Source organism: Rhineura floridana, chromosome 3 (genome assembly GCF_030035675.1).
Source record: "Rhineura floridana isolate rRhiFlo1 chromosome 3, rRhiFlo1.hap2, whole genome shotgun sequence".
NCBI lineage: Eukaryota > Metazoa > Chordata > Lepidosauria > Squamata > Rhineuridae > Rhineura > Rhineura floridana.
Window position 1 is genome coordinate 224,409,972 of NC_084482.1, and position 7,695 is coordinate 224,417,666.

Below are 7,695 nucleotides of genomic sequence, written 5' to 3' on the forward strand. Positions count from 1 at the left end.
AATCTCCAGATGAAAGAGCATGGGAGACAGAATTGAACACTGCAGTACTCCACAGGCCACCGGCCAGGGGGTCAAGCAGTAGTCTCCCAGCACCACTTTCTGGGGCCTGTCCATCAGGTAGGACTGGAGCCACTGTAAAACAGTGCCTCCCAATCCCAACAGTTTCTGCAGGTTGCAAATGTATTTATGAATGCAACGGGTTGGTGACTGTGATGGCCCTGTAAATATAATACTGTAAATATGGTAAGTGCAGGTTTATTAGAGTATACGTGGTAAGCAGACTGAGTGGGGGGGACTACATGGGTTGGAATGTTGAAGAGTGTTGTGTGATGATTGGCTGAGCATCTGGGTGTCTGAAGGTATAAATGAGAGGGTGACCGTTGTGGGGCAGTGTTGAGAGGAGATTAGACCAATTCATGGAGGACAGGGCTATCAATGGCTACTAGCCATGATGGCTGTGCTCTGCCATCCTAGTCAGAGGCAGCATGCTTCTGAAAACCAGTTGCCGGAAGCCTCAGGAGGGGAAAGTGTTCTTGCACTCTGGTCCTGCTTGCGGGCTTCCCCCAGGCACCTGGTTGGCTACTGTGAGAACAGGATGCTGGACTAGATGGGCCACTGGCCTGATCCAGCAGGCTCTTCTTATGTTCTTATGTTCTTAATTGCACCCAAAGGCTCCTAGTTGCCAATTTCAGTTTTAGGGTGTATATATGACTAATCACACATCATGGATTAGTTCATGGTCAGTACCAAGAATGACTGGGCCCTCCGGCACCAGACTGCCATGGGCCCAGGTTGTTGTGATGCTCCCCAACACACACCACAAAGTAGCCGGTGCAGGCTTGAATAGGCCCAGCACCCCACCTCATGTGCAACAGTGCACATGCCTGCTGTCACTCAAGATGGTGGTGGGGTTGACACCCCTGCCAACATCTTAGGTGATGGGACACATGCTGAAGTGCTGACGTGGTGACATGGGAGGTGGGGTTTGTCCTGAAGATGTGACCATCCACCCTGACCTGGATTTGTTCCTAGAGTTTTTCAGGGGGTGGGACTAAGGGTTTATTGAATGAAAAATATGGTTGGAAGGGGGAAAGAAGTTGGTGCTACATCTCCTTTCCCCCCCCCAAGAGTAAGTGGGTGCAAGCAGCACATTGTAAGAACCAATTTATGCCTGGCATGGGGTGTATTTGTGGGGCAGAGTGTGGCCCCAGGAGTGATCCCACTAGGGAGATTCCTCCTCCCCCCATGCTTACTCTTGTGGGATCGCTAGTGATCTTAGGCAATCCTGCAAGAGTCTGAGCAGAGCAGAGTCAAAGCCAGGCCTTAGGCCTAGGCCTGCCTGACACACTAGACTTTTCCTTTGCATGTCGGCTTTGGAGGACATCGTTGGAGTGGACTGTGAAAGAGCTCATAAGAGATCGGTATCAGCTAGGGGGCTCTCTGGCAGCCACTCTGTAGGCTCTGTTTTGCCAAAGGTTTTTTTCCCCTTCCCTGAGGCAAGAAAGTTCAGGATCTTTAACTGTAAACTGCCCAGACAGCTTTGGCTATGGGGAGGTATATGAATATAATAAATAAATAAATAAATAAAATCTGGATGACCATGAAACACACAGGTGAGAAAAGAAGATTTAGTGCTCTGCCTAAAAACAGAGGCTGGTCAAGGCAATTTAATTAGTCAAAACAAACAGGATGAGTTCATTAGAGAGAAGGCTTTCAAACATTCTGAGAGGGTGGGGGAAGGCTTCACCGCTGCATTCTGAACTCAGGATAGAACAACTTCAAGGTCGCTGTGAGATAAACAAACGTTAGAGGTGTGAGATCAAAAGACACTAACCCCGGAAAAGATGAAAATCTCGCAGGAATAGGTGCCCCCTCCCAGAGGGTCTTTTTGAGTATAAATAAAGGGCCCTCGATCTGGGCAGATAACACAGGCATGTAAACAATATTGCCTTGAGACTGCCTTAGTCTCCTCCTGGCCTATTGCTACATTGTGTAGTTTCATAAGATGTGTTACTCTTTATATTTCTTAGTCATAAATAACCTGTGTCACTACCCACCTAAATCCAATCCACCCCTCCAAAACCCAGAACCAACCACAACCCTCTTCAAAAACCTCCTCTCAACACTGCCCCACAACGGTCACCCTCTCATTTATACCTTCAGACACCCAGATGCTCAGCCAATCATCACACAACACTCTTCAACATTCCAACCCATGTAGTCCCCCCCACTCAGTCTGCTTACCACGTATACTCTAATAAACCTGCACTTACCATATTTACAGTATTATATTTACAGGGCCATCACAGTCACCAACCCGTTGCATTCATAAATACATTTGCAACCTGCAGAAACTGTTGGGATTGGGAGGCACTGTTTTACAGTGGCTCCAGTCCTACCTGATGGACAGGCCCCAGAAAGTGGTGCTGGGAGACTACTGCTTGACCCCCTGGCCGGTGGCCTGTGGAGTACCGCAGTGTTCAATTCTGTCTCCCATGCTCTTTCATCTGGAGATTTGGAGTACAATGTCATCAATATGCTGATGACACTCGACTCTACCTCTCCCTACCACCTGACTGCAGGGAGGGAGTGCTCATCCTCAACCAGTGCCTGGAGGCTGTGAAGGGATGGATGTGGGCTAACAAACTGACACTTAATCCAGACGAGATGGAAGTACTGTTGGTCAAGGGAAAAACTGCACCAGGGACGGGGTTGCAACCTGTTCTAGATGGGGTTGCACTCCCTTGAAGGAGCAGGTCCGCAGTTTGGGAGTCCTCCTAGATCCTGCCCTGCTGCTTGAATATCAGGTGGCTGTGGTAGCCAGGAGTGCTTTTGGCCAACTCAAACTGGTCTACCAGCTGCATCCGTTCCTGGAGGCAGTTGACTTGGCCACAGTGACACATGCATTGGTGACATCGAGGCTTGATTACTGTAACACACTCTATGTGGGGCTGCCTTTGAAAAAAGGTTCGGAAATTGCAGTTGGTTCAAAATGCAGCAGCCAGAATGTTAACTGGAGCACGGCGCAGGGATAATATCACCCCTGTGCTTTGTCGACTCCATGGGCTCCCAATTTGTTTCCGGGCCCAATTCAAAGTGCTGGTTCTGACCTTTAAAGCCCTAAATGGCCTTGGACCAGTATACCTGAGGAAACACTTACGCCCATATGTACCTGCCCGGGATTTAAGATCATCTGCCTCTGGTCTCCTCTGCGTGCCCGGAGTAGAAGATGTTAGACTGACAGGCATGCAAGAGAGAGCTTTTTCAGCTGTGGCCCCCAAGCTTTGGAATATCGTACCCAAGAAGTCCACTCTGCTCCCTCCCTGTTGGTTTACCGGAGACTTCTGAAAGTGATCTTGTTCCAGAGAGCCTTTGGGAGGGACTGAAGATAGAGCCTGACACTGATTTTATGCTTTCTATGTTAAATTTTACCCTTGTAGTCCCCTTTAGTACCGCTCCCTATATATGCATATGTGTGTGTATGTCTGTGTATATGTATATATATTACTTTATGTATTTTAATTGCATTTTATGTATTTTAACGTTTTTGTGATTTTTATTGTGTACAATTTTATTATGTATGTGCTCAATTTTAATGTAAGCCACCCTGAATGCCCTTTTTTAGGGTAGAAGGGCCGGATAGAAATATTTTAAATTAATAAATAATAAATAAGAAAGGGCCAATCAATCACCAGCCAAATGGAGCATCCCAGTCTTGGCGACCTTGATGGAGCCAGGTTTCTACTGACAAGGTGGTCTTAGGGTGGGCCTCTGTTTACCCACAGCCGAGAAATAAAACTGTCAACTCATAGCTCCAATATAGAAACCAAATGTTAACCTCTTAAGATCCCACATTAACAAATGAAACCTAACAATTCTTTGCTACACAATCATCTTGAATTCAGGTTTTCATGACACTTTGGACACATAATGAGAAGACATGACTCACTAGAAAAGACAATAATGCTGGGAAAATCAGAAGGGAGTACATAAGAACATAAGAACATAAGAAGAGCCTGCTGGATCAGGCCAGTGGCCCATCTAGTCCAGCATCCTGTTCTCACAGTGGCCAACCAGGTGCCTGGGGGAAGCCCGCAAGCAGGACCAGAGTGCAAGAACACTTTCCCCTCCTGAGGCTTCCGGCAACTGGTTTTCAGAAGCATGCTGCCTCTGACTAGGGTGGCAGACCACAGCCATCATGGCTAGTACCCATTGATAGCCCTGTCCTCCATGAATTGGTCTAATCTTCTTTTAAAGCCGTCCAAGCTGGTGGCCATTACTGCATCTTGTGGGAGCAAATTCCATAGTTTAACTATGCGCTGAGTAAAGAAGTACTTCCTTTTGTCTGTCCTGAATCTTCCAACATTCAGCTTCTTTGAATGTCCACGAGTTCTAGTATTATGAGAGAGGGAGAAGAACTTTTCTCTATCCACTTTCTCAATGCCATGCATAATTTTATACACTTCTATCATGTCTCCTCTGACCCGCCTTTTCTCTAAACTAAAAAGCCCCAAATGCTGCAACCTTTCCTCGTAAGGGAGTCGCTCCATCCCCTTGATCATTCTGGTTGCCCTCTTCTGAACCTTTTCCAACTCTATAATATCCTTTTTGAGATGAGGCGACCAGAACTGTACACAGTATTCCAAATGCGGCCACACCATAGATTTATACAATGGCATTATGATATCGTCTGTTTTATTTTCAATACCTTTCCTAATTATCGCTAGCATGGAATTTGCCTTTTTCACAGCTGCCGCACACTGGGTCGACATTTTCATCGTGCTGTCCACTACAACCCCGAGGTCTCTCTCCTGGTCGGTCACCGCCAGTTCAGACCCCATGAGCGTATATGTGAAATTCAGATTTTTTGCTCCAATATGCATAATTTTACACTAGTTTATATTGAATTGCATTTGCCATTTTTCTGCCCATTCACTCAGTTTGGAGAGGTCTTTTTGGAGCTCTTCACAATCCCATTTTGTTTTAACAACCCTGAACAATTTAGTGTCATCAGCAAACTTGGCCACTTCACTGCTCACTCCTAATTCTAGGTCATTAATGAACAAGTTGAAAAGTACAGGTCCCAATACCGATCCTTGAGGGACTCCACTTTCTACAGCCCTCCATTGGGAAAACTGTCCGTTGATTCCTACTCTCTGCTTTCTGCTTCTTAACCAATTTCTTATCCACAAGAGGACCTCTCCTCTTATTCCATGACTGCTAAGCTTCCTCAGAAGCCTTTGGTGAGGTACCTTGTCAAATGCTTTTTGAAAGTCTAAGTACACTATGTCCACTGGATCACCTCTATCTATATGCTTGTTGACACTCTCAAAGAATTCTAATAGGTTACTGAGACAGGACTTTCCCTTGCAGAAGCCATGCTGGCTCTGCTTCAGCAAGGCTTGTTCTTCTATGTGCTTAGTTAATCTAGCTTTAATAATAGAAAATAATAGAAAAAGAGGAAGGCCAAACAAGAGATGGATTGATTCCATAAAGGAAGCCACAGACCTGAACTTACAAGATCTGAACAGGGTGGTTCATGACAGATGCTGCTGGAGGTCGCCATAAGTCGAAATCGACTTGAAGGGACATAACACACACACACACCTGCACTACGTGAGTTCAGCATTAATTGATCCAAGAGTGTCCAGTGCCCCACAAACCTCTGTGGGAGGAAATATCCTTAAAAGGTGGGCTGTGATATGCAGCCTTTGTGCCTCATCCACCATCAGGAAAAATCCTGCAGTGGACCAGCCAAACAGGTTTACACCTGAGAGGATCAATATCCTGGAGGTAAGTAGTGACTTTGGATCAGGTAGATCCTTGAGCTAAAATGTGGGTGCCCCACTACCCAATAAAAGGATTTTGAGGTGCTAAAGCAAAGCTGACTTCAGAATGGTGGCAGCAATAGAGGGAGAGTGTTGGTTTTAGACCCTATAGTAAGTTAAAGAGGGCTCTGGCTGGGAAGCGCAGGGGATCCTGTCCCTAGGATCCCAGAATTATCAGTACTAAATTGGCCCCCAGAGTCTTCCTGTCTGGGAAAAGGGGGTGTAGGAAATGATGGCAACTCCACCGGATAATCTGAAATGCATAGCGGGTCAGATCTGTGAAGCAGGGATGCCAGGAAGGGAGTAAGAAGGCTATCCTTAACCTCTCCTAATTCTAACAGAACAGGTTGCCATCTCCTGAATCTCCTGAATGATCTCCCTGTACAGAGCTCTCTAGTCTGGATCCAGCTGAGCCCGTTCCTCCTTGGTGAAGTGCAAGGACACTTCCTCAAATGTCACCAGTCCCTGGAAGAAGAATACAATTACTTTCCTCATTCATACTCCCAGGCAAGGTGTGGACATCATCTGCCCTCCACTCGCACTCTGAAGAGAGATGTGGCAAGCAGGATCTTTTCCTTTAGTGTTCACAAATCATGTCAGGTCCAGATGGCATCTACCTGAGAGGTCTGAAAACAACCCAAACAACCCCAAGCGAGGGGAGGCGGGAAGCCCCTTTCTGACCGGTGAATACCTTCTCCCAAAGACTTGTTACCATATGGACTGGCAAATGTATTACAGTTTGAAAGCCAGACGGACACCGAAGGTATCTGGGAAATCAGAGGCCTATTAGCTGTTCCGGGAAAAGTAGTGGAAAATATTATGGAAGACAGAATTACCAAACATGGAGTGCAACACAGCAATCATGGGATAAGAGGAAATATGCTCTCATGCATCAGTAAGTGTTTAAATATCATGAAGGTGAAAGCAGGACTAAATGAATAGTTCTCACAACGGAGGGATGTAAAAAGACACCCACCCCTTTCTTAGGGTTTCACTGGGTGCAGGGCACGGATGAGGGCATCTATGCCAAACAAAAACAGACAAAAACATGAAGGGAAAAATAAGTAACTGGGGGTGCCCACCCCAAACTGTAGTCTGGGCCAGGACAAATCATACACCCCAGGAAAAGGGAGGGTGTATTCTAAGAGATACCAGTCTTTCCCAGCTAAAATAAAGAAGAGTAAACAGGGGAATTTGCGGTGAGCATTCCAAAATCTGCTGTGGGCTATGAAAAATCATTCAATTGAGCAAAGTGGATAGCCTCCTCTGCGAGATGTCACTGTATTCTGCCTGGAATGGTGCCATTAACTGGATGAATCAAGTTAACGTCACTCGCTAAACAGTTTGTGTTCAAGTTCAGGGTGAATAAAATTCCCAGCACCCTTCATAAACTACAACTCCCAAGACTCTTTGGAGGAAGCCATATGCTTTCAATGTACACTGTGAATGTGCCATAAAGGTGTGTGGTGTGGAGTAACTGGATAATGCCCTCTGATTTAGTAGGGAACTTACACCTGGTGTAGGAAGAGGGAGCGGAAGTAGCTCCCACCAATTTGCACCCATTGCAGGAAAACATCATTCGCTAAACAGTTTGTCTGCCAGGCCTCCCAAAAACAAGGAGGGCAGGGCCATGTTTCTGCTTTCCTAGATTAAATGGCGACCTTTAACAAAATAGGAAACTGGGGAGGGCTGGTAGAATGGTAGTATTTAAAGAAGAGCCTCACTATTCAACTATCACAGCTGAACCAAAGGACAAATGAGGACACATGGTCCATTTAGCGCACTGTTGTCTCCTTAGCTCTGTTCCAACTATGAGGTGCCTCCATCTCCAGGCTTAAGGCCCTTAAATTCATCATCAAAACTACAG